Source organism: Cucurbita maxima, unplaced genomic scaffold, assembly GCF_002738345.1.
Source record: "Cucurbita maxima cultivar Rimu unplaced genomic scaffold, Cmax_1.0 Cma_Scf00169, whole genome shotgun sequence".
In the NCBI taxonomy this organism is placed as follows: domain Eukaryota; kingdom Viridiplantae; phylum Streptophyta; class Magnoliopsida; order Cucurbitales; family Cucurbitaceae; genus Cucurbita; species Cucurbita maxima.
Genome location: NW_019272185.1, coordinates 29,494 through 56,426, shown reverse-complemented (window position 1 = coordinate 56,426; position 26,933 = coordinate 29,494). Strand labels below are relative to the sequence as shown.

Genomic DNA, 26,933 nt, shown 5'->3' with positions numbered 1-26,933 from the left:
AAAAAGATTAATAGAATTCAGGCAAAACTCTAACAGGATAGGGAGGAGGAGTATACCATTGAGGATTAGGGTTGGTTATTTACATCTGAAAGGTGAAATTGCTGTAAATACTGGTTGTTAACTACATGATCGACTGTCTTTCCCTTATACTATTATGAGTTCGAGCTTGAGGAAAAAGGGATAGGATGAAGATTTGCTTTTTTCTATCACCTTCGGTGCCTCTCTACTCTAACAACTATTCATCTACTAAGATCTCGCCCAAATAGAGAAGTGAATCTAAAGGCCAAAAAGTGATCTTTGAACGCTATTACACATCCTTAAAAAGAGTCTTGTGTAAGGTAGGTTTGGGTATAGCAGGACTTGAACCTGCGACCATTAGGTTAAAAGCCCAATGCTCTACCAACTGAGCTATACACCCCAAAAAAGAAAAATAGGTGGGAGGATTGATGCAGAAAAGAAAAGAGGGCGGCCCCTCTTCTTCTCATCATATTCAAGGGGCGCGGCTCTGTATGAGGCTCGTACTGCAGAGCAAGCGAAGAAAACGTAAGGGTGCGTGTTAGCACTCCCACAAGAAAACGGCCTCGCTAACCCCTTATTGATTTCAAACTCAAGGAAAGCCTTTCTCCCTCCATTTGAGAAAGATGCGCTCAAGCACCCAACCTATACAAACAAGGGGCTTGGGCTCGAAAGCCAGCCTTACTCAACAAGCACCTTTATTAGTCAGGTTGCTTCTTTCTACTCATTGAAGATTCTATCCACAAAAGAAGGTCAACGGGGGATACTAAAGTGGCTCTCACTGACACCATCTACGATAAGGTGAGGTCGTCTTTCTTTCCAGTCGCCATCCGGTTATTAAAGCCTTAAATAAGGGAAGGGGAGGAGCTATATGTAATTAGGGTCTTTGTTGGCCGTTGTTCCGGTCGAGCACTCTCTTTTCTTTGTCAAATTCCGTCTTACCAAAGAAGACTTCTGCCCAACCCGCGAAGGCTTGTGAAGTTTGACTAGGTACGAAGAATGAATCTATCTCTGTGTATGGAAGTTGCTGGTCGCTCAACTGCTCGAGCGTTTTCCTTTCTCCTATTATTAGAGTGGGGTGGTTGGTTCCGATTCGAGAAGGGTAGAATACCTGGTCGAAGGTCCAGTACAGTAGGTAGCCGGCGTTTTCGTTTTGGCTCCCGAGCAAGAACGAGAAATAGGTGATGCACCATCCTTGCTGCTACGTACATTGACCTTGACTTGACAGATTCATCCCATGGAACCCACATTAAAAGGAGGACCACAAGCTCGGAGCTCGACGAAAGTACAAGTATCAGGATGTTGAAACTGATTGGGGTTAGCAGTGAAAGAAAGAGCCCGGCATTCATTTCTTCATTTATATTCATAGCTTAGTCTACTAAAATCAAAGGGGGACCAGCCTCATCGTGGTAATTAGAGGACATCTTTGATCGTTCACCTCTAATGTGACACGTTCCCTCCCAGTTATATAATCAACGGGATCAGTCGTCCAGCGGGGCTCTTTTTCTTCTCGGGAGGCAAAGTAGTCCCCTTTACTGATCGAACCCCCTTTCTCTAAGAGGTCTTCATAAACATGTTAAAGGGCTCCTGTCTTCGGCGGGTCACCTTTCCAAGACTGAGAAGAACATCTGGGCAAGGGAAAGCGCAGTGCGCCTAGTGCAAATGGCTTGATTTTTTCATGATATACCAATCAGAATGGAGGGCCCCCGTACATGATTGATATAATCACTACGTAGTGGTGGGGGTCGCTTGATGCAAGAGAGGCATGAGTTTCGATCTGTGGTGTATTCGTTTGCAGTGAGTAGGGCCTCTTTCTCGTTGATCAGTTCGCCTCCGCTCGAGGGAAAGGTCTCCATTCCTACGGCGGTTTTGTCAACGAACGCATCTCGGGCTGGGAACTTGATCCCCCAAAAAGGAAGGGGTCTCTTTCCTCGCCCAATGATAGAGGGCCAATTCTCGTTGCACAATACGGTGCCCTCTCACTTCGAGTGTCTTCCTTCGTAGTCAAATTTGATGATACGCTTTGGCGATGTTACCTACCAAATCAATGGCCGCTAGGTGATCAAAATTGCTCAGGTCAGTGAGGACTAACTCACCTACTCCAACTCTCTTGTTTTTATCTCGATAAGAGTTTCTTCTATTTCATTCAAAAGGCGACCCGCCGCGTTATAAGATGAGATACTGCTGTTGTACTACTTGACTGGTAATAAAAAGCTTACGTAAAAACGGGAAGACTCTTCTACAGTAACCCTCTCCTACGCTACTGGTGGACTCTTGCACAGAAAGGCCGACAGAAAGAAGCAACCTTTCTTAGCGCGCTTTTCAAGTGCTTAGCTTCTGCTAGCGGCGTAAGGCCATAAAGTCAGTTCAGTTGGAAGCCTAAGCCAAGAAGGTACGAACGAAGTGATGGGCCCTTTTAGAGTTTGAGATATAGGGTAGGGGCGGCTTGATTGTGATGGTAATTTTGAGCATCTCTCCCCTTTTCTCTTAGCGTGCACTGTTTGCTTGCATGCCGCTTTAGGCACATCTCTCTTTCTTAGTTTCACGCTGCTAACCTAAGTCAGTCTTTTAGTAAGCGTATAGTTGTAGCTATTTAGTGTAGAATCAATTCTTTAGTGGACGCATTGAAAGGGCGGGATAAGACAAGGCGGTGGAGGTTGGTTGAAGATGATGTTACGTGGCGTTCAGAACCAGCCTTGAAGTGAATGAATTTGAAAGAACGAAGAAGTCAGGAAATGAGACGACTCTTTCTTGCACTATATCATAAATGGATCTTCCCCTCCACACCAATCACGATTTTTTCTCCATTCCTCTTGTATATTGTCGTAACGCCCTTAATGCTAGGTTTTGAAAAAGACTTTTCATGTCATTCCCATTTAGGTCCGATTCGGATCCCTCCTTGTTTCCTTTTCCTCCCGCACCCTTTCCTCGAAATGAGTAAGAAGATGGTACACTCGAATTGTATTATTTAAGTGCTTATTGCTTGCCAAAGATCCTACTTCTACAATTGGTAGGTCACCGGGTTATTCAAATCAGTTGTGTTTTCTCTGGTTTTCCCATGTTCAAACTTCCGTACCAATTTGGTCGATTCGAAATGGATCGGTTAAACATTCTATTAGGGAGCCTGGTCTTGACTCTAATGTGTGGTATTCATTCTCGTTCGGCTCTTGGAATCACATCCAGCCGTGGTTGGAACAGCTCGCAAAATCCAACCACTTCACCTACTTCATTGCCCCCAACCCTTTCTCGTACCTCTATTGAAATAGAATGGTTTCATGTTCCTTCATCGATTGGTTATTCCTCCCCGTTCGTCTCTCTTTTTCCAATTGCGGTCTCGATTAGTTTACAAGATTGAATGGCTAATTTGCCTCCAGACCCTAGATTCAATTGTTTTACAAGAATGTTGAGCGGGGTATGTAAGCTGTGTATCTGGGAGGAAGTGCAAATCTGGGCTTTCGCTTTTTTGCACCCTGTTTTGGTCTTGCAGCTATTGAAATGAAATAATAATCTCTTTCCCACATAATAAAGATTGAATATATGTCCAATCTCTAGTGGTGGTGAAACCAACCAAGATGTATGTCGTCCGACCCGACCTCAGACTCTTTCTTCCCGACCTATTTGACCCTCTGCTGTTATTTAGGTGGTATCCCAAGATAGAATTCCTCCCAGGAACACACGAAAGAAAGATATGAACTGGGTAAATAGAAATGGAAAAGAGATGTTTCCAATTCATTCAAATCCGAAGCTTTTTCTACATCCATATGATCTATTAAAGTCGATCGGTATTGCCCATATAATGAAAGAAGATCTTAGTCTATAGAGTCCCAAGAAGGTAATAACTCCAACCTGTCCGATGCTTCTTCGGCCAAATACAATATACAAGTGGGACCTGCACTATGAGCAAGCTGTGCGTAAAGCCGCTGATTTTTGCTGGTTTCGCAACAACTTGGTCAAAATGGGGTTCTATCGGGAAACCAGGAATTTTTGAGTTTGCGCCATTGATTACTGGTCGAGCCACTGGACTGCTTTCACTCTTTCACTCGGTAAACTGGAGGAAAAGAAGAATCAGCCTGAACCTCGGCCAGGCCCATTCACTATTCTTTCACTCAAGATGAGAGAGAGTTTACGAACTGAACTACTGAACCGGATTTCACTGTAAGATGAGAGAGAGTTTACGAACATGAGAAACGGAGGGTCGAGAGAGGCTTATTGCACGATCCACCCAACTCAACTAAGCTAATAAATTCTGCATAAGAGAGTGGGACGTCGGCCCCTGCCCATCTGTAGGTGCACCCCCATTTATAAGGATATCAAAAGGGGTAAAGAGAAAAGAAAATGGAGAACTACCAAATCCAAGTCATTGGATTTGTTCGTACCATTCTGCCATCGATCACTTTGAAAAAGGGGGCCTGCTTGAAGAAATTGACTTAGCCCTCTTGCGATGCGAACAGGCATTTATGGGTTAAAGATTTTTTTGTAACATAGGAAGGAGGTACATAGCATCTCTTGTACAGGGAAGAAGCTTAGATCCAATCAAACTCGTGGAAGGAATTCCTCAGGGCGTATTACGGGTTTTCCGAAGGAAGGTACTAGCAACTTGCTGTGTCATGTCCGTTTTCGTTCTTTATTCTCAATTCTTCTTCTTTTTCTATTTCTTCTTTTTTTGATTCCATTCTAATCTTGTACAAAAACTCTTAGTTGTCCTTACGATCCCCCTTTCAACAACATACAACCCAAAACTCGTGCTCCGAAAGAATAGTATGAGATAATTTGTATAAATGTATCGCCATTCTTTCTAAGAGGTGGAATAGAATAACCTGGTTGAAGCGTAATGATCTTACCTACGAATTCGCCAATTATGAGTTGGGCGCTTTAACCATTCAGCCATGGATGCTTAGCGGGGATCCTTGTACATGGTGAATAACCAAATTCCAATTTAAATTCAATCTTTAGTTTAGGATAAATCAATGCAATTTAGGAGGCCTCAATGAAAGGACATCAATTCCAATCCTGGATTTTCTAATTGATTGAGAGAGATCAATCATTCTCACTATTTCTTAGATTCATGGCCCCAATTCAGTGGGATCTTTCATTCACATTTTTTTATGAATTATATAATCCTTTGCACTCAATTTATCTTTCTGTATTAAGATTTTAATCAAGTTAGGAACAGCTGTATATATTGAACTCTCGTCGAACTTCATACTGTTATCTTCTATTTTCTGTTGTAGCTGACGTAATTCAATTTCAGTTAAAGGAAACTTCTCTTTATATTCTTCGAGAAGATTCAATACTGACAGTTTATACAATTGAGATTTGGTCTTCTTAACCTCTTCCCCAGTGAATTTATTATTCTCCTGCAAACAGGCATAAAACTGATTAAAAAATATCTCTAGCTCTTTAGAATTCTTTTGCTTAGAATTCAATGAGGCTAGAACCCATTGATTTTTGTATTTTTGATACATCATGTTGTGATTAAGTTTATATTTGGTCGTTGGGCTCCTTTTCAGAATGGAGTGTACTGGTGTGTCCTGGTGTGTACTGGAGTGGACTGGTGTGTACAGGTGTGTACTGGAGTATCTTTTGGTAGTAATAGAGAATTCCTAATAATATGATTTGTTAATAAGTATTTTTATGTGTAGTAGTGAGTATAGGTTTTCTTTGTCTTTTATAGGTATGGTTTTTAGTATGCTACTTTTTTTCATTTATCTTATTATGCCAATTAGTCTGTTTCTTCTTACTTATATTCTCAGGAATATTTTTCATTAAAATTTCAGTAAGATATTCCTTGGAAATAACATTCTTTTCATAATCAAATGATTTTTCACATTTAAGATTTTCAATAACATTTATATAGATGAACTTGTTAATGATTGAAAGTGGAGGGCCCAAGCTATAAAAGACTTCAAGATAAGCCAGTGGAATAAATGTGCTTTTCTCAACAGTTGTTATAAAGTTGTCGTGGACAGTGTATATAGGAGCATTATAATTCAGCATTTTTTCAACTACTTTCATTGCTATAAAGGCATCCTTCTGATGGATGAAATTGACGAAGGTAGAGATCTCTGTCTTCCTACAATTTCTCTTATCTGAAGGAACTCTGAAAGTAACACGCCTCCTGTTCTTATGAAGTCGGTCATATATCCATATATAAGTTGATTCCATTTGCATATAATCCTGAACACTTGTAAAGTAGCATACTAAAAACCATACCTATAAAAGACAAAGAAAACCTATTATTAGTAAAAGTAACCTACACTTTACCATACCTATAAAAGACAAAGAAAACCTATTATTAGTAATTCTCTATTACTACGAAAGATCTCATACTACACTCATACTATCAATAACTTATAACTACCAAATATAGCCACAGTATTCATATGCTCATCGTTACATCCTGCTGGTCGGGCGGAGTAGAGTTGCTGTGGTTTCCCCTACCTTATTCCTGACGTTACACACTTCTCGATAAGTCTAGACACTGATGTAAAGGTATCTACAACTATCTTTATAATATCTTTGGCTCGATAACGATAAGTGTTTAACACGGGAATATGAAGTCTTGCCTTATCAGATATTTGGTACCTGACCTTATCATGAATACCGGACCTTATACCTTACTTCCCCTCAATAAAACACTTCTCCATACGTCTAGACACAGATGTGAAGGGATCCACAACTCTCTTTAATATCTTTGCTTAGGCTAGAGATGTGTTTAAGTCTTGCTATATCCTATCTTATCCCACCTTACCTTATCATGAATACCGGACCTTATCATGACTACCTGACCTTATCATCAGTTAGACATATCTAACTTACCCTATCCTACCCTAAGACCTTACCTTATCATGAGGTAGTCCTACCCTAAGACCTTACCTTATCATGAGGTAGTCCTACCCTAAGACCTTACCCTCATACCGGTTTTTTTGTAGTAATAGAGAGTTAATCTAATAAGAACAAAGAACTAAGAACACTAAGAGTTAATCTAATAAGAACAAAGAACTAAGAACACACACAACAGCTATCCTTCTTAAAAAAATATTATTTGATTAACTCTTAGTGTTCTTAGTTCTTTGTTCTTATTAGATTAACTCTTAGTGTTCTTAGTTCTTTGTTCTTATTAGATTAACTCTCTATTACTACAAAAAAACCGGTATGAGGGTAAGGTCTTAGGGTAGGACTACCTNAATACTGTGGCTATATTTGGTAGTTATAAGTTATTGATAGTATGAGTGTAGTATGAGATCTTTCGTAGTAATAGAGAATTACTAATAATAGGTTTTCTTTGTCTTTTATAGGTATGGTAAAGTGTAGCATACTAAAAACCATACCTATAAAAGACAAAGAAAACCTATTATTAGTAAAAGTAACCTACACTTTACCATACCTATAAAAGACAAAGAAAACCTATTATTAGTAATTCTCTATTACTACGAANCAGTAGGAATTGAACCTACGAATTAGCCAATTATGAGTTGGGCGCTTTAACCATTCAGCCATGGATGCTTAGCGGGGATCCTTGTACATGGTGAATAACCAAATTCCAATTTAAATTCAATCTTTAGTTTAGGATAAATCAATGCAATTTAGGAGGCCTCAATGAAAGGACATCAATTCCAATCCTGGATTTTCTAATTGATTGAGAGAGATCAATCATTCTCACTATTTCTTAGATTCATGGCCCCAATTCAGTGGGATCTTTCATTCACATTTTTNAGTAGAGTTGCTGTGGTTTCCCCTACCTTATTCCTGACGTTACACACTTCTCGATAAGTCTAGACACTGATGTAAAGGTATCTACAACTATCTTTATAATATCTTTGGCTCGATAACGATAAGTGTTCCATCAATCCCGTTTTATAAAACTCTTAGACTCCCGAATTTTGAGTATACTATTTTCACGCAATTCACAGGGTTCAACAAGCAATCGATATTTCACGATCAAGGGAGGGTGTAGTACTATTTGTAGTAGCGGTCCTTCCTTATATATCGTATTAACAATCGAAAGATGGTCGAAAAAATCTCTATTTGACAGGGTTTCTTCCTCTACCTATGAATTTCATTGGACCCAGAAATGAGACGAAGAAGATTTTGGCTCTTCTAATATCAATAGGTTGATTGTTTCGCTCCTGTATCTTCCTAAAAAAAGGAAAAAAGATCTCTTAGAGCTCTTTCCTGGATCCGAAAGAGAGTACTTGGGTTCTCCCAATAACTTAAAAGAGTATCATGCCTGAATCTAACTGGGGTTCGCGGTGGTGGAGGAACTGGATCGGAAAAAAGAAGAGGGATTCCTCTTATAATATATCTAATGAAACCGTCGCTTGGAATTGAGATCTCATTCAAAGAGAAAGATATCAAATATCTAAAGTTTCTTTTTGTATATTATATGGATTATCAGATCCGCAAGGACCATGATTGGAAATTCTTTAATCGTCTTTCTCCGAGGAAGAGGCAAAAGATAATCAACTTGAATTCGGGACAGCTATTCGAAATCTTAGTGAAAGGCTGGATTTGTTATCTCTTGCTTTTCGTGAAAAAATACCAATTGAGCTTCTTCAAACAACAAGGAGCTGGGTCAACTATTCAATCAAATGATATTGAGCATCTTTCTTTCCCATCTCTTCTCGAGAAAGAAGTGGGCTATTTCTTTGCCAAATTGTGCTCAATTTCATATGTGGCAATTCCGCCAAGATCTCTTCATTAGTTGGGGAAGAATCTGCACAAATCGGATTTTTTGAGGAAGATATCGAGAGAGAATTGGATTTGGTTAGACAATGTGTGGTTGGTAAGGATCGGTTTTTTAGCAAGGTATGGAATGTCTTGTCAAATATTCAATATGATTCCACAAGATCTAGTTTCGTTCAAGTAACGGATTCTAGCCAATTGAAAGGATCTGATGATCAATCTAGAGATCATTTCGATTCCATTAGTAATGAGGATTCGAATATCACACATTTCTCAATCAAAGAGAGATTCAACAACTAAAAGAAAGATCGATTCTTTGGGATCCTTCCTTTCTTCAAACAGAACGAACAGAGATAGAATCAGACCGATTCCCTAAATGCTTTTCTGGATATTGCTCAATGTCCCGGCTATTCACGGAACGTGAGAAGCAGATGAATAATCATCCGATTCCGGGGAAGAAATTGAAGAATTTCTTGGTTATCCTACAAGATCCATTCGTTCTTTTTTCTCTGACAGATGGTAAGAACTAAATATGGGTTCGAATCCTATTGAGAGGTTCACTAGAGATGAGAAATTGTTGAAGAAAGAAGAAGATCTTTTGTCCCTTCCTTCCAGGCTATGGGAAAAGAAAAAAATAGTTAGTTAAGTTAATATATTCAAGATAATTACTTTCAAAATAACGTCTCAATTCATCCTATTGAATCAGATCCGTGTGATATGGTTCCGAAGGATTAACTAGATATGGATAGTTACAATCAGATTTCATTCTTGAACATAAATTCATCATTTATTTATTTCATCTATTCCATGATCGGAACTGGAGGGGATACACCTTACACCACGATTTTGAATCAGAAGAGAGATTGAAAGAAATGGAAGATCTATTCACTCTATCAATAACCGAGCCGGATCTGGCGTATCATAAGGGATTTTCCTTGATTCCTACAGATTGGATAAAAAAGAATTCTTTCATGAGGTATGAAAGGGATGAATCGAAAAGGATTTCTTGGTTCTACCTCCTCTTTTTTACGAAGAGAATGAATCGAAGGATCAGACAAAAATGGGTACGGCCCTCCCCCAGGAATGATTTGGAAGATCCAAAACAAAAAAAAAAAGTGGTATTTTCTAGCAATAACATAATGGAGGCAGTCAATCAATCTATATTGATCCGAAATCAGATTCAAATCCAATATAAGTACATAAGTATTGAATCGGTTCTTTGTTAATGAATAGATCCGATCCCAACTTAGAATATGGAATGAAAAGGGACCAAATAGGAAATGAGACTCTTAATATTGAAATATACGATCAACCAACATTTATCAATAAAAAGGGTCAGAAGAAATGGTTTGATTCTCTTCCTCTTTTCTTTCTCGAACCGAGAGATCCATGAATTGGGATTCTAATGCAGCATATAGATACCAATGGTCCAATGGGAGCAAGAATTTCCAGGAACATTTCATTTCTGAGTAGAAGAGCCATTTTCAAGTAGTGTTCGATCGATTACATATTAATCTATGTTCGATGGATTGGTCTTAGGTTATCGAGAAAAAAGATTTGTCTAAGTCACTTCCTTTCTTTTTGTCCAAGTTTCTTCTACTTCTAACTCACTTCCTTTTTTCTTTGTGAGTTTCGGGAATATCCCCATTAATAGGTTCGAGATCCACATCTATGAATTGAAAGGTCCGAATGATCAACTCTAGAATCAATTGTTAGAATCAAGAGGTCTGAAAAGAGTTTGAATTTGACAAAATGGAAACCCTGATTATTGGATGATCATGAGACTTCCCAAAAAGAGAAATTCTTGATCAAGAACAATATAACCATTTTTCTTCAATAAGATACCAAAGTGGATGATTTACTCATTCCATACTAGAAAGAATTGCAGAAAATCCTTTGATAAGACTCTCCTATTTCTCAATGATATCCCACGATCAAGACAATTGGCTAAATCCCGTGAAACCATTTCATAGAAGTTCATTGATATCTTCTTTTTATAAAGCAACTCTACTTCGATTCTTGAATAATCCACATCACTTCGGTCTGCTTCTATTGTAACAAAAGATTCCCTTTCTTTTTATGTATGTTGATTATGTGGAAAAGGCCCGTATCAATAATTCTGATTTGTGACGTATGGACAATTCCTCAATATCTTGTTCATTCACAACAAAATCTTTTCTTTCCGCGGAGGTAAAAAAAACATGCTGGGAGAGAGATACTATTTCACGAATAGAGTCACAGGTATCTAACATATTCATACCTAACGATTTTACACAAAGTGGAAAGGTATAACTTGTACAAATCTTTCCATTTTCCAATTCGATCTGATCCATTCGTTCGTCGAGCTATTTACTCGATCGCAGACATTTCTGGAACACCTCTAACCTAACAGAGGGACAAATAGTCAATTTTGAAAGAACTTATTGTCAACCTCTTTCAGATATGGATCTATCTTATTCAGAGGGGAAGAACTTGCATCAGTATCTCAATTTCAATTCAAAGATGGGGCTTTGATTCACACTCCATGTTCTGAGAAAGATTTACCATCCAAAAAGAGGAAAAAACGAAACGAGTCTTTATCTAAAGAAATGCCTTGATCAATGACACATGTATAGAATCTTTCAACGAGATAGTGCTTTTTCAACTCTCTCAATTTGTAAAGGAATCTATTCCAAACATATACGCCATGGTTCCTTACTTCGACAGGGTACAAATATCTCACCATTTTGAGTTTAGAGACTTTTTCAGACCTATTGCAGATACTAAGTAGCTGCCACTAATTAATTCGTATCCATTTTTCATGAGATTATGCATGGATCAGATATATCATGGCTCATTCTTCACAAAAAATTGTGTGTGTCTTCCATAATGGAATAAGTGAGATTTCGAGTCAGTGTTTACATAATCTTCTTCTGTCCCAAGAAATGATTCATCGAAATAAATAATGAGTCACCATCGATATCAACACATCTGAGATCGCCAAATGTTCGGGAGTTCCTCTATTCATTCAATCCTTTTCCTTCTTCTTCTTGCTGTATATCTTGTTCGTTCACATCTTCTCTTTGTTTCTCGAGCCTATAGTGAGTTACAGACAGAGTGAGAAAAGGTCAAATCTTTATTGAGTTGCGAAAAGGATAGGTATCCCATATCTTCACTTCATTCTTTCTGGTTAAAGAATCTCTTTCTAGTTGCTCTAGATCAATTAGGAGATTCTCTAGAAGAAATAGGGCAGGGGTAGGGGGAGGGGGTTCTGCTTCTGGTGGCAACATGCTATGGGGTGGCGGTCCCGCTTATGGGGTCAAATCAATACGTTCGAAGAAGAAAGATTTGAGTATCAATCTCACTCATAAGTATCATACCAAATCCCATCAATAGAATTCCTTTTTCGAGAAATACGAGACATCTAAGTCATACAAGTAAAGAGATATATTATTCATTGATAAGACAAAATGTGAACGGTTATTGGATTGATGAGAAAGAAAGAAAATTCTTGGTTCACCACCTTAATGACAGAAAAAAGGATTGATCAAATTCTATTGATTCTGACTCATATTGAGAATTTCTCAAAGAATGACTCTGGCTGGTTATCAAATGATTGAACAACCGGGAGTAATTGACTTACGAGACTTAGTGGACATTCATCTTTAGCAGAAAGACAGACATTCCTTGCTCATTATCAGACAATCACTTATTCACAAACCTCGTGTGTGGCTAATAGTTTGTTTGAATTTCCCATCTCATGGAAAACCCTTTTCCCTCCGCTTAGCCCTATCCCCGGGGGTATTTTAGTGATAGGTTTTATAGGAACTGGACGATCCATCCTATTTGGTCAAATACCTAGCGACAAACTCCTATCTTCCTTTCATTACAGGTATTTCTGAACAAGTTCCTAGATAACAAGCCTAAGGGTTTGATTATTGATTGATGATAGTGGTGGATGATAGTGTCGATATCGACCGTGACCTTGAGGCTGGAGCTTCTAAGATGAATGCGCTATGGATATGATGCCGGAAATAGACCGATTTGATATCACCCTAAAATTAGAATTAGCAAAAGCAATGTCTCCTTGCATAATATGGATTCCAAAGATGAATGATCTGAATGGATGTGAATGAGTCAAATTACTTATCCCTTGGTCTATTAGTGAACTATCTCTCCAGAGATTGTGAAAGATGTTCCACCCACTACAATCTTTCGACTGGAACGAGAATCTCGATAACCTAAACAAAAATGCAGAAGTGAGCCTACTCCTCTCTCCCCCTTTTTTAGCCAACACCATCAACCCCATTCATTTTTCACCTTGAATGAGTCCCAAAAATCTCAGATAAATAGAAGGAAAGGAGATCAGAAAGATACGTGGACGACTTGACTCTCGTATAGGTCGGTCGGATGTTTCCGTGAACAGTAAGCAGCGAATCTCCCCTGATTTTGGGAAAGCTGGTGGCGTGAATTCTTTCAAGGCAAGGGGCCTGATCGACATTCTTGTTTACTCTGATCCGGTCGAGGTGGTTTTCATTTACTAGCACGTAGGTGGTTTAAGTTCCTTTGACCGAGTCTTTCTGACCCCTGTGAACATATTTTCTTAATGTATTAAAGAGGGCCTCTCTAACTGGTGAAAAGTGGAGGGTGTCCACTAAGTCCGGGAGGAATCGGTAGTTTGGTACTGGATCCCTTCGGACCTAGAGAACGTGGGACGTTGGGTCGGGGTTTGGTGAACCAACTGGTCGCTCCTCTCCTTTACAGTCAAGTTGCTTCTCTCCTATTGATTCTTGAACTCGGTAATATAGGGTTTTGATTGAATGAATTGACTCTCCTTCACCTTCTTTACACGAGGTAAAGCGTCTTCGCTCCTCTAGTTTCAGTATGGGGCCCCTTTTTCGTTGCCTAGATTACACCTTCAGAATACCCCTGAAGGGAATTTTGCTATACTTCCCTCAATCTTCACTTTACGCCACGCTGACTGCCCTTTCGTCATAAGGCGTGGAATTAGACCAAGGGTAATCTCCATAGGAACTAGTCCCTCAGATTTCGCACGTAGAAGATTAAGACACTGCCCCAGGGCTATGGACAAGTAGATCGATCGCCCTATCTCACAACTACATAGAGGGTCTGACGTTGTATATATGTACTTTGATTTTGTTCCCCCCTGTAAGATCAATATCACAACCAATATTCTCAGAAAGGAGATTTTGAGATATCGGTAGTTGTCCGATCGTACCCAAACAGTAAGATTCCAGAGGAAAATGCACCTAAGATCAAATATTTCGAGCCGGCTTCCGTGGAAAATTCAAACTTTCTTTTGGATGCTGCCATCACATAAAAACATAAACTTTGAGGCTCAATAGCTAAATACATGGAAATTGAATCATGAGCCGAGATCATAAAGAGCATACTGCGAGTAGGAAGTGGAATTAATACAATGAATTCAAAAACATCAAACCTCTCTTGTTCGAAAGAATCGAACACATCGAAATGGTATCAGCCGTACTTAATAATCGAACACATCGAAGTGGCGTGAATTCTTACCTGACCTACACCTATTTATTCAAAGTAAACAAAGAGAAAGCAAGACAAGATGAATTACAGGAAGGAACGAGGAAATCAAGCTTAATGAGAGTGATCTAGAAGGAAAGACGAAGAAAGATGAATAATGGGAATATAACTATACTAAGTAAGCAGTGTTCAGTTATTGCATTAAGGAAGTCAAGATGAATGAGACGAAACAAATGAAAGAAAGATCAGCTCATTCACCTTCATTTTCTTCTTCTGCCTGAACCTCCCTTCCCGGAACCTTTACTGTCGAGCTACTCCTATTTCTTCTTTCTCCTTCACCTTTACAGGAAAGAAAAGAATAATAAATCCTTCACCTCGGCTTCGCCCCTTTACTCTTCATTCTCCTTAACTCCTTGTTCCGTTCTTGTTCGGTTATTCTTTCATCACAAGGTAAATAGGTGTTCATTCAGTAGCTCTTTGATTGAACTGANTGATTGAACTGATCTTGATCCTCTCGCTACTTACTCATTCAGCCAGCTGAACCGATATTCCCTATTTATTCTTCTTTAACTGTAACTGTAAACGAAGAGAAAGAGAAGCGACTGAACCAGAACCAGAACCAGATTGGGTAATTAGGAAGGAAAGAGAGGAATGAGACTGAACCTCTATTTATTCCCTTTTTTACAGTTCAAGAAATTCGGGAGAGAGAAGAGACCGTCAAATAGTGAACCCCTTATTTACAGTCGAGTAAATTATTAGCTGTTTTTCAAGACTCAACCTTATTCCTATGTGTTTATAGTGAGAATGAAAGAAGAAGAAGAAATTCATTAGATTAACTGCTTATAAAAGAATTGATTGAATGAAGAAAGAAAGGAAAGACTATCGATTCATTCTCCTTTTCCTTGACAGGCGAGTCAATTCATTAGCTGGCTGCTGAGTAAAGAAAAGATAAGAGAATTGAAAGACTGAAGATGAATGAGAGTGAAGACGAAAGAAGAATTAGACTGAACTACTGAACGAACCTGATTGAACGAACCCATCCTTTATAGTTCGTTCTAGAATCAATGAATATTCAATCCCAAACCTTTACTCCTGAACCTTAACCGATAGAGAATGAAAGAAGGGAGAGTCAATTCCTTTCTTTGCAGCTCAATCACCTGAACCGGAACTCTTGAACAAGGTCAAGCTATTTGATTGAATTCTCCTTCCCCTTATACGACTCTGAGCTTATTGTAAACGAGGTTGGTCTCACAGCTTGGCCCCTTTCCTCTGCATTTTGCTTTTCCTCTTCGTCTGGTTTTCATCATTCCTCTCCTGCCTGCCTGTAAGAAGGATGAATGAACCTATTTCTTCTTAAATGGATCTTTCTCCTCTTGCAACTGACTCCTGACCCGGACCCTTCTTTCACTTCTCTTTCTCCCTTGAACTCGGTTGGAACGCCATGTGGCTCGAGATTCAGGGGTTGCCACTATAGCCGAACACGGGGGAAAGATCATTTATACCGAACAAGATCCTTTTTTTGGGCAATGGGTATACTCTCGGAATTCCATTAGTTCTGTATCAACGTTCTAACAAAAAGACTTGTATGCAGCAAAAATCCCAGGTTCCCCAGGGTAAATGCATTAAAAAAGGGCAAATGTTAGCAGACGGTGCTGCTTTAGTGGCGAACTTGTGTTGGTAAAAACCGTATTTGTAGCTTATATGCCATGGGAAGGTTACAATTCTGAAGATGCAGTTCTAATTAGCGAGCGTCTGGTATATGAAGATATTTATACTTCTTTCCACATACACGGATACGGAAATATGAAATTCAAACTCATGTGACAAGCTAGAGACCTGAAAAAATCACTAACGAAATCCCACATCTAGAAAGAAGCCCGCTTACTTCAGAATTGAGACAAAAATGGATGGAAGGAATTGTGATGCTGGGATCGTGGGTGGAGATGGGCGAGTAGGTAAATTAACGCCTCAGATGGTGAAAGAATCAGCGTATGCCCCCAAAGATAGATTATTACGAGCCATACTTGGCATTCTGGTATCTACTTTAAAAGAAACCTGTCTCAAACTACCTATACCTATAGGCGGGGTAAGGGTCGAGTTATTGATGTGAGATGGATCCAGAAATCAGGGAAGGGGGTTCGAGTGAGAATCTAGAAATGATTCGTGTATCTATTTCACAGAAACGGGAAGGAAATCAAAGTAGGCGATAAGGTAGCGGGAAGACATGGAAATCAAGGTATTCTTTCACAAATGGTGCCTAGAGAAGATATGCCTTATTTGCAGAAGACCAGTTGATATGGTTTGAAATCCATTAAGAGTCCCCTCACGAATGAATGTAGGACAGATATTTGTTTGAGTGCTCACTCGGTCGGGTGGTTAGCGGGGAGTTTGCTAGATAGACATTATCTCATAGTACCTTTTGTTTTATGAGAGATATGAACAAGAGGCTTCTAGAAAACAACTAGTCTTTTCTTTCCTCATTCTATGAAGCCAGTAAGCAAACAGCGAGTCCATGGGTATTTGAACCCTAGTATCCAGGAAAAAGCAGATTGATGGAAGAATGGGAAATCCTTTTGAACAACCTGTTATAATAGAAAAGCCTTATATCTTGAAATGAATGAATCAAGTTGATGATAATACACAGACGTTCATTCCTGTGGACATTATGCACTTGTTACACAACAACCCCTTATAGGAAGGGCCAAGCAAGGCAGACAACGGGTGGGAGAAATGGAGGTTTGGGCTCTAGAAGGATTTGGTGTTGATTTTATTTGACAANGATGCTTACTTATCAATCTGATCATATTAGAGCTCGGCAAGAAGTACTTGGTACTACGATCATTGGAGGAAGAATACCTAAACCTGAGGATACTCCAGAATCTTTTCAATTGCTCGTTCGAGAATTATGATCTTTGGCTTTGGAACGGAATAATTTCCTTGTATCGAAGAATAACTTCTAGATTAAGAGGAAGGAAGCTTAATCAAAATGAATCAGACAATTTGTTCTATGATCGATAGGTATAAACATAACTCTGAATGAATTGGATTAGTTTCTCCTCAACAAATAAGTTCAATGCTTGGCCAATAAAACCCTAGCTAATGGCGAGATAGTTGGAGAGGTAACAAAACCCTATACTTCGTTTTATTACAAAACGAATAAACCTGAAATGGATTATTTTGTGAAAGACTTTTCGGGCCTATAAAAAGGGGGATTTGTGCTTGTGGAAATTCTCGAGTAATCGGAGAAAGAAGATTCGTGGTGAACAATGCGTAGTCTAATTTGTTGGTTGATTCTTGGATATCAAGAAATGGGCTTTATTAAACTGGCTGGCATGCCCAGTAACCCATGTGTGGTATTTGAAATGTCTTCCTAGTTATATCGGGAATCCTTTAGCTTTAGATAAACCTCTTAAAGAATTAGAAGGCTTAGTATATTTGGATGTGTGATTTGATGTTGATTTTACGGATTCCCAATGAGAAACAGTCATCCCATTCATTCAATCTCATTGGGATGCCCCGGATCTGACATGTGGCTTGCTTGGTAGGAGTACCATGAAGCTCAGAATTGTGGGTGTAGTCAATACTCCCATCCCAAATCAAAGGGGAATTAGTCTATGGTCGATTTAGTAATAAATAGGAATTATCAGTTCTACCTCGTGAAAGAAAACGGATTTCTTTTGTGTAATTAACCATTTCTTTTTCTTTCATAAATTATGTTACAATAAGCAATTCATGGTGAAAGGAGTCTATCCATCGCATATAGGCTTTAAGGACATCGAGGCATAACCGTCGAGGTGAATGAAGTAGGGCCCTAACTAAAAGATCGAATGGAATGATACAAAGACAAGTAAATCAATCCCTTATTCCAAGGGACTCCTTATTAATTTGAATTAAGGGGATTCGTCATTCCAAGGGAAATAGACTACTCAGAAATTGCACATTTCTTTTGTTTCCGTTGTAAGTGATATAAAGAACTCAGTCAGAATCAAAAAGTCAAAGAATCCATGAAATGTTGTTTGGTCTTAATTGAGAACTTGAGTAAAGAGTAGTTGGGGGGTTTTATAGAAGATGTTGGAAAGTGGGAACTCCTTTATTTGATGTAACTACTTGAGTTGAGCCGGATGAAAAGAAACTTTCACGTCCGATTTGGAAAGGGGGAGATCCTATAGTATCCTATATTTGTCTTTTGCTAGGCCCATAGCTAAAAACCCTACTTTCGTACGATTACGGGGTTCATTCGAATATGAAATCCAATCCAGGAAATATAGCATCCCACTTTTTGTGACTACCCAAGGCTTGCTTCGATACATTTTGAAATCGAGAAATTTCTACCGGAGCAGGTGCTATACGAGAACAATTAGCCGATCCGGATTTGCGATTTATTATAGATTATTGGTTGGTAGAATGGAAAGAATTAGGCAAAAAGGGACCTGCAGGTAATTAATGGGAAGATCCACAAGTTGGAAGAAGAAAGGATTTTGGGGCTAGACCTATGGAATTAGCTAAGCATTTTATTCGAACAAATATAGAAAGAACCCGAATGGATGGTTTGATGTCTGTCTATTACCTGTTCTGTTCTTCCTCCCGAGGTGAGACCGATCATTCAGATAGATGGGGGTAAACTAATGAGCTCGGATATTAATGAACTCTAGAGAGGAGTTATCCATTGGGGAACAATACTCTTCCTTCTTATTGATCTATTAACAAGAAGTAGATCTACGTCAGGAGGGAAAATTAGTAATGTGTTAGGCAGGAGAAATTGCTAGAAGAAGCCGTGGATACACTGATTGATAATGGAATCCGAGGACAACCAATGAGGGATGACCATAATAAGGGTTACAAGTCATTTTCCGATGTAATTGTAATTGAAGGCAAAGCAAAGAGGGAAAATTTCTTTCGGGAAGGAAACTCTACTTGGCAAACGGGTCGATTATTCAGGACCTTCTGTGATTGTTGTTGGTCCCTCACTTTTATTACATGGGGATTGCCTCGTGAAATCGCAGTAGAGCTTTTCTAAACATTTTGCTTCGAACATAGGAGTTGCTAAGAGTCAAATTCGGGAAAAAGAACCCATTCTATGGGAAAGACCAAAGGAAGTTATGCAGGCAGGGGAGGGGCATCCCGTATTGCTAAATAGAGCGCCCACTTTCTTTGCATAGATTAGGCATCCAAGCCTTCTAACCTATTTGAGTGGAAGGACGTGCTGTTTGTTTATATCCATTAGTTTGTAATGTAAGGGATTCAATGCAAACTTTGATGGGGCTGGCTGTTCATGTACCTTTCTTATTGGAGGCTCAAGGAGAGGCAGACGCGTTTACTTATGTTTTCTCATCTGAATCTCTTGTCTTCAGCTATTAGGGGGATCCCATTTCTGTACCAACTCAAGATCTACTTTTCGGAAATATATTAGCTGATGAATTAGTAGTTTTTGTTCTTATTTCTTTAGTACCTTTAGTAGTTCCTATACCTATTAGGTTCCTTGGATTATTTATTTACAAGTGGTATTCAAGCTCTNCCTCCCGAGGTGAGACCGATCATTCAGATAGATGGGGGTAAACTAATGAGCTCGGATATTAATGAACTCTAGAGAGGAGTTATCCATTGGGGAACAATACTCTTCCTTCTTATTGATCTATTAACAACAAGTAGATCTACGTCAGGAGGGAAAATTAGTAATGTGTTAGGCAGGAGAAATTGCTAGAAGAAGCCGTGGATACACTGATTGATAATGGAATCCGAGGACAACCAATGAGGGATGACCATAATAAGGGTTACAAGTCATTTTCCGATGTAATTGTAATTGAAGGCAAAGCAAAGAGGGAAAATTTCTTTCGGGAAGGAAACTCTACTTGGCAAACGGGTCGATTATTCAGGACCTTCTGTGATTGTTGTTGGTCCCTCACTTTTATTACATGGGGATTGCCTCGTGAAATCGCAGTAGAGCTTTTCTAAACATTTTGCTTCGAACATAGGAGTTGCTAAGAGTCAAATTCGGGAAAAAGAACCCATTCTATGGGAAAGACCAAAGGAAGTTATGCAGGCAGGGGAGGGGCATCCCGTATTGCTAAATAGAGCGCCCACTTTCTTTGCATAGATTAGGCATCCAAGCCTTCTAACCTATTTGAGTGGAAGGACGTGCTGTTTGTTTATATCCATTAGTTTGTAATGTAAGGGATTCAATGCAAACTTTGATGGGGCTGGCTGTTCATGTACCTTTCTTGTTGGAGGCTCAAGGAGAGGCAGACGCGTTTACTTATGTTTTCTCATCTGAATCTCTTGTCTTCAGCTATTAGGGGGATCCCATTTCTGTACCAACTCAAGATATGCTTATTGGGCTCTATGTATTAACGAGCGAAAATCGCCTAGGTATTTGTGCAAATCGGTATAATCCATGTAATCGCAAAAAGAATACAAATGACAAAATGGTCAATAATAAATAACTATAAATATACGAAAGAACCCTCTTTTTGTAATTCCTCTGATGCAATTGGAGCTTATCGCCAGAAAAGTAGATAGTTCTTTGTGGCTGGCTCGGAGACTAGATCAACGCCTTATTGCTTAACTTCAAGAGAAGCTCCTATGGAAGTTCACTATGAATGGGTACCCATCATGAGATTTACGGGTACTATCTAATAGTCAAAAGTCTCAAAAAAGCAATTATTTGTATATACATAGATTCGAACCCCTGTTGGTCATAGTTCTCTTTATCTAGAAATCGAAGGAAGATGCTGGCTATACAAGGATTTTGCCGGGCCTGCTCATATGGTACGTAATCCTCTGGTATCTCACTCAGCTAAGCTAAGTAATTAATTATTATATGACACGGGTATGCATTTTCTTCTCTCTGGTTCAACTACGCCCGTAGGTCCTGAATTTCTACGCGAATCAAGATGGAGAAAAGGAAGTTTTCCAATCAATCAGTGACTCAAACCTCAACCCTATCTATTGTCGAACCCCACTCAGCGTAATATGGAGGTACTTATGGCGGGCCGATCTGGTCTTTCACAATAAAGTGAGTGATAGATGGAACTGCCACGACTTATTAGCGGATTAATAGATCACTTCGGAATGGCATATACATCACACATCCTGGCTTGGATCAAATAAAGACTCTAGGGTTCCAACGGGCCACTGCTACATCCATTTCATTAGGAATTGCTGATCTTTTCACAATTCCTTCCTTCTGATGGCTAGTCCAAGATGCTAATAAAGTTTGATTTTGGAAAAACACCATCATTTCATTAAACGTAGACGCAGTAGAAAGATTACGCCAGTCCATGGAGATATGGTATGCTACAAGTGAATATTTGCGGCAAGAAATGAATCCTACCTAATTTGAAGATGACTGACCCTTTTCATCCAGTCCATATAATGTCTTTTTAGGGAGCTCGAGGAAATGCATCTCAAGTACACCAATTAGTGGGTATGAGAGGATTAATGTCCGATCCACAAGGATGATTGATTTACCCATTCAAAGGTGAGGGGCTTACACAGAATATAGATCTTGTTACGGAGGGAGCACGTAAAGGAGTTGTGGATATTGCTATACGAACGAGGATATCATACACGCAGACTTGTTGAAGTCGTTCAACACATTGATGATTCCGGAAAGAAAGCATTTTGATCCAAACATTAATTGGTCGTGTAGTAGCAGACGATATATATATGGGCCCGCGATCCATTGGCATACTCAAGATATTGGTATTGGACTTATCCAGCGATTCATAACCTTTCAAACACAACCGATAGCCATTCGGACTCCCTTTACCTATAGGAGTACATCTTGGATCTGCCCATTATGTTATGGACGAAGTCCTACTCACGGGGACCTAGTCGAATTGGGAGAACCCCTAGGTATTCTTGCGAGGCAATCTATTGGAGAAGAACCGGGTACTCAACTAACATTAAGAACTTTTCATACCGGGGCAGAGTATGAACAGGGGGGACTGCAGAACATATACGAGCTCCTTCTAATGGAAAAATCTAATTCAATGAGGATTTGGTTCCACTCGTACACGTCATGGGCATCCTGCCTTTTTGTGTTATTGTTATATAGACTTGTATCTAAGGAGAGTGAGGATATTATACATAACGTCACTATTCCACCCAAAAGTTGATTGACTTTGAGTTCAAAACGATCAATATGTAGAATTAGAACAAGTGATTGCTGAGATTTGCGCGGGAACATACACTCTGTCAAAGAAAGAGAGGGTTCGAAAACATATTGATTCTGACTCGGAGAAATGCATTGGAGTACTGATGTGTACCATGCACCCGAATATACATATAGTCTAGTATAGTCTAGTATAGTCCATCTCTTACCAAAAATAAGTCGTTTATGGATATTATCAGGAGGTTCGTGCGGATGCAGTCCCTTTTTCACTCTACAAGCAAGGATCAAGATCAAATTAACGTTCATTCTCTTTCTGTCGAACGAAAGAATATTTCTAGCCTTTCAGTAAATAAAGTGAGACATTTGATGGTCCGAATCTCTCTGGTAAAAACGAAAGCAGAATTCCTTATTATTCATCACTTAATCCAATCCTACCTATGTACGGGTTAATCTAATCTCACCCTGCTATTTTCCACGGTAATTCTGATTGATTGGCAAAGAGGCGAAGAAATGGATTCATCATTCAATTCATTTCAGGAACGAGAAAAAGAACTACCACCCCCCTCAATGGTATTTTTCGTGGAAATAGTATTCTTGCTTATTTCAATGGTCCTCAATACAGAAGAAAGAGTGAAGGAATTACTAAATATGGGACTACTGACTATAGGGATGCATTCAATCCTCAAGAAGATTTGATTGAGTATCGAGGAGTCAAAGACTTTAAGCCAAAATACCAAATGCAAATGAAAGTAGATCCATTTTTGTTCATTCCCGAGGAAGTGTATATATATTTTTACCGAAATCTTCTTCCATAATGGTACGGAACAATAGTCTCTCTCATTAGAGTAGCTACATGACTAACTAAAAGTATAAGAAGCCGAGTAGGCAGATTGGTCCGAGTGGAGAAGGATTGAACTCAAAGGATTTTCTGGAGATATACATTTTCCTAGAGAGATAGATAAGATATCCCGACACAATGGCATCTTGCTACCACCTGAAAAAGTCAAAAGAAATTCTAAGAAAAGGAAAAATGGGATTTATGTCTAGTGGATCACACCTACCAAGAAAAAGTCTTTTGTTTTTGTTCGACCTGTAATCATTCATATATGAACTAGCCGACCGTATCAATTTAGTAACATCCCACAAGATCTATATCTATTGCAAGAAAGGGAGAATCTGGAGCTTAGAGTTATCAATTCTATCCTTTAATGGAAAACCAATTCGGGGAATTTCTGGCACAAGCATTCAATTAGTTCGGACTTGTTTATTGTTGGTTGAATTGGGACCGAGACAAAAAAAGCTCTTCTATCGAAGAAGCCCGCGCTTCCTTTGTTGAAGTAAGTACAAATGGTCTGGTTCGCAATTTCCTACGAATAGACTTAGTGAAAACCGAGACTTCGTATATTAGAAAAAGGCAAGATCCGGCAGGTTCAGGATTGATCTTTCATAATGAGGCAGATCGCACCAACACATATCAATCTATTTTTTGCTAGTTATTCCAAGACAAGGGTTCCACAATCCATCCCTTAGTCAAAATCAAGGAACTATTCATACCGTACGTTGTTGAATAGAAATAAAGAAAGCCAGCCAGCCAATCTTTAATTATTTCCTAGTATTCAACGATGTAAACAGCCAATCTTAGTTTTAGAAGAATGTCTAATGTTCACCTGGAGAACTCATTGGATTGTTGCTAGCGGAACAAACAGCTGGGCGTGCTTTGGAAGAATCCGTTATCGAGCCCCCTATTATTGGGAATAACAAAAGCATCTATAAATACTCAACCAACAAGAATATAGGAAGCAAGAAAGAAACTGCTCGAGTTTTAGCAAAAGCCGCCCTCCGAGTATCGATTGGGTGAGAGGTCGGAAAGAGAACTTCTAGGAGGAATGATACCCGTTGGTATCGGATTCAGAGAATTAGCGCACCGTTCGAGGCAACATAACAATATTCCTTTAAAAAACCCCAAACAAATTAGTCGAGGGGGAGAGAGATTTTGTTCCACCACAAACAATTATTGCATTTTTGCATTTCAACAAATTTACATGATAGATCAGAACAAGCATTTCTAGGATTTCATTCTTTCTCAAAGTAGAGGCATCCTGTTAACTAGCTGCCCCGCGTTGATTTGGTAGTAATAAGTCAGATAATAACGAATATAAAAAAATGAATGGCTTGGATCGTGTATCAACAGTCGCTCCCCGGTAGAGGTAGAGGATAAGAAGGTTCCATGGGAACAATGATTTCTTTCTATTTCAACTCGTCTCCTTTTTGTTTCTTAAAAAAAGCGAGCGAGGAAGTGGGGGGAGAAATGACAGACAAGAAGATATTGGAACATCCATTTGGAAGAGATGATGGAAGCAGGAGTTAGTTCAGTTTCCTCATGGTACTAGGAAATGGAATCCTAGAATGGCACCTTAGATATATCTCCGCAAACGTAAAGGGATGAATATTCTAAATCTTACCTTACTAAACTGCTAGTTTTTTTATCAGAAGCTTGTGATTTCGTTTTTTGATGCAGCAAGTAGGGGCAGGGCAAACAATTCCTCATTGTTGGTACCAAAAAGAAGCGGATTCAGTAGCCCGGGCTGCAACAAGGGCTCGGTGGCATTATGTTAATACAAAAAGCCTCGGGGGGATGTTAACAAATTGGTCTACTACCGAAACGAAACTGAATAAGTTCAGGGACTTGAGAACGGAATAAAAGGCGGGGGGACTCAACCAACCGTCTTCCGAAAAGGGATGCCCCTATCTTGAAGAGACAATTATCTCACTTGCAAACATATCCATCCGGGCGGGATGAAATATATGACGGGGTTAGGTTACCCGATATTGTAATAATCCTTGATCAACAAGAAGAATATCAGGCTCTGAAAGAATGTATCACACTCGGAATTCCAACTAGTTGTTTAATTGATACAAATGGTGACCCGAATCTCATATTTCGATTCCAGCGAATGGTGATGCCTGAAATCCGATTCATTATTCATAAGAAGATCAATCAATTTGGGGGGGAACTCCATAGAGTTAGGGTAGGGAATTGCTTACTGTTCCCGAATCGCACAAAAGAGATAAAAAACTAGGGTAGGGATATTGTAATGTAATCAATTGATATAAAAAATAGACAACTCAAGGTAAGGGCAGGCAAGTCGAAGGAAGACAGTCGAATCAAATTCCTTTACAGTTCTATTTCTTTCAGAGGGCAATATTCATACCCATTCTATTATGTTCTATCAACACACACAAAGAAAGGAATGGGTTATAAAATATATCCGGTGTAGAAGTCAGCCTTTGTATTGGCAAATAGGAAGGAGGTTTCCAAGTACATGCCCAAGTACTTATTACTTCTTGGGTTGTAATTGCTATCTTATTAGGTTCAGCCATTATAGCTGTTCGTAATCCACAAACAATTCCTACTGACGGTCATTCTTCCTTCTCATATGTCCTTGAATCGAGACGTGAGCAAAACTCAGAAGAAGTGTGGGTGGACACGGCTAGCCAAGGAGGAAAGAAAAGGGAGGGGGGAAGCCTTAGCCCTGAGAATCGAACGTGGCGCTGCTGGATGCTTCTGATCAATAATTGGCGAAGAGGTCCGTGGGTTCCCTTTCTTTATTGGTTGGAACTATCTTTCTATTTCTTTTTCTTTCAAATCGAATTGGTCAGGGGCTCTTTCTTTTACCTTGGAAAATCATATAGTTACCTCACAGAGAGTTAGCCACACCCACAAATGAGATAAATACTACTGTTGCTTTAGCTTTACTCACATCAGTAGCATATTTATATGCGGGTCTGAGCTAAAAAGGATTATGAAGTTCTTTCGGGAAATACATTTAACCAACTACAATCTTTTTACCACCCATTAGCACATCTTAGAAGATTTCATAAAACCCCCTTATCACTTAGTTTTCTACTTTTCGGAAATATATTAGCTGATGAATTAGTAGTTTTTGTTCTTATTTCTTTAGTACCTTTAGTAGTTCCTATACCTATTAGGTTCCTTGGATTATTTATTTACAAGTGGTATTCAAGCTCTGATTTTAGCAACTTTAGCTGCGGCTTATATAGGCGAATCCATGGAGGGTCATCATTGATTAGTTTTCGAAATAGTCTTTTGTTTTTAGCTTAGACCAAGGCAATGTATACATGGCTCAAGATAATCTAGGGAACATAAATATACAAAGAATTTTCAAATACAGAAAAGGTATATACTATCTAGGGAGTCAGAGTAATAGGAAACCAAAGATTGCGCTATTCCTATTCTTCGGGAATTGTCTGGCAAAAAAGGAAAGAGATCTAAACTTTTTCCTCTCAACGATTGAACAAAAGAAAAAAAAGAAGAAATTACATGAACTTAGCTTAGATTAATCAAATATTGATATTTCTAGGCTATGCAAGGATTCGGACTAAACTAATTCATTCGTCCATTTAGATTGATTGTCTACATGTGGGTGGGATAATTCTAAAGAAAAAGGGGGACAAAGAGAAAAAAGGATTGGTTAGGGTAGAGTGGAGTCTACTAGATGTATTGAATCGAATTGCTATAAGACAACCCCTGCCTGTGGATGTTTCGAAGAATGATTCCAGAACTAGAATTGGAATCCATGAATAATTAATTGGTTTACGTTAGGGA

The 26,933-nt window shown here is 39.1% G+C and overlaps 2 long non-coding RNA genes and 1 other non-coding gene across 3 annotated transcripts in view; 1 reads left to right on the top strand and 2 right to left on the bottom strand.

Moving 5' to 3' along the window:
• Nucleotides 1–3,276, bottom strand: part of LOC111473830 — a 10,908-nt gene extending 7,632 nt beyond the window's left edge. Inside the window, exons 1-2 of the long non-coding RNA XR_002715778.1 lie at nt 3,229–3,276; nt 237–243 (exon numbers count right to left, since the gene is read on the bottom strand). This is a non-coding gene — a long non-coding RNA (uncharacterized LOC111473830). The remainder of the gene's footprint in view (nt 1–236; nt 244–3,228) is intronic.
• TRNAK-UUU lies at nt 346–418 on the bottom strand. The gene has a single exon. It is a non-coding gene; the product is annotated as a tRNA-Lys (tRNA).
• A 2,381-nt stretch (nt 3,277–5,657) lies between the features above and the next one.
• Nucleotides 5,658–25,728, top strand: LOC111473831. The gene is made up of 3 exons (XR_002715779.1): nt 5,658–5,669; nt 11,583–11,589; nt 25,615–25,728. It is a non-coding gene; the product is annotated as an uncharacterized LOC111473831 (long non-coding RNA).
• Nucleotides 25,729–26,933: the final 1,205 nt, after the last annotated feature.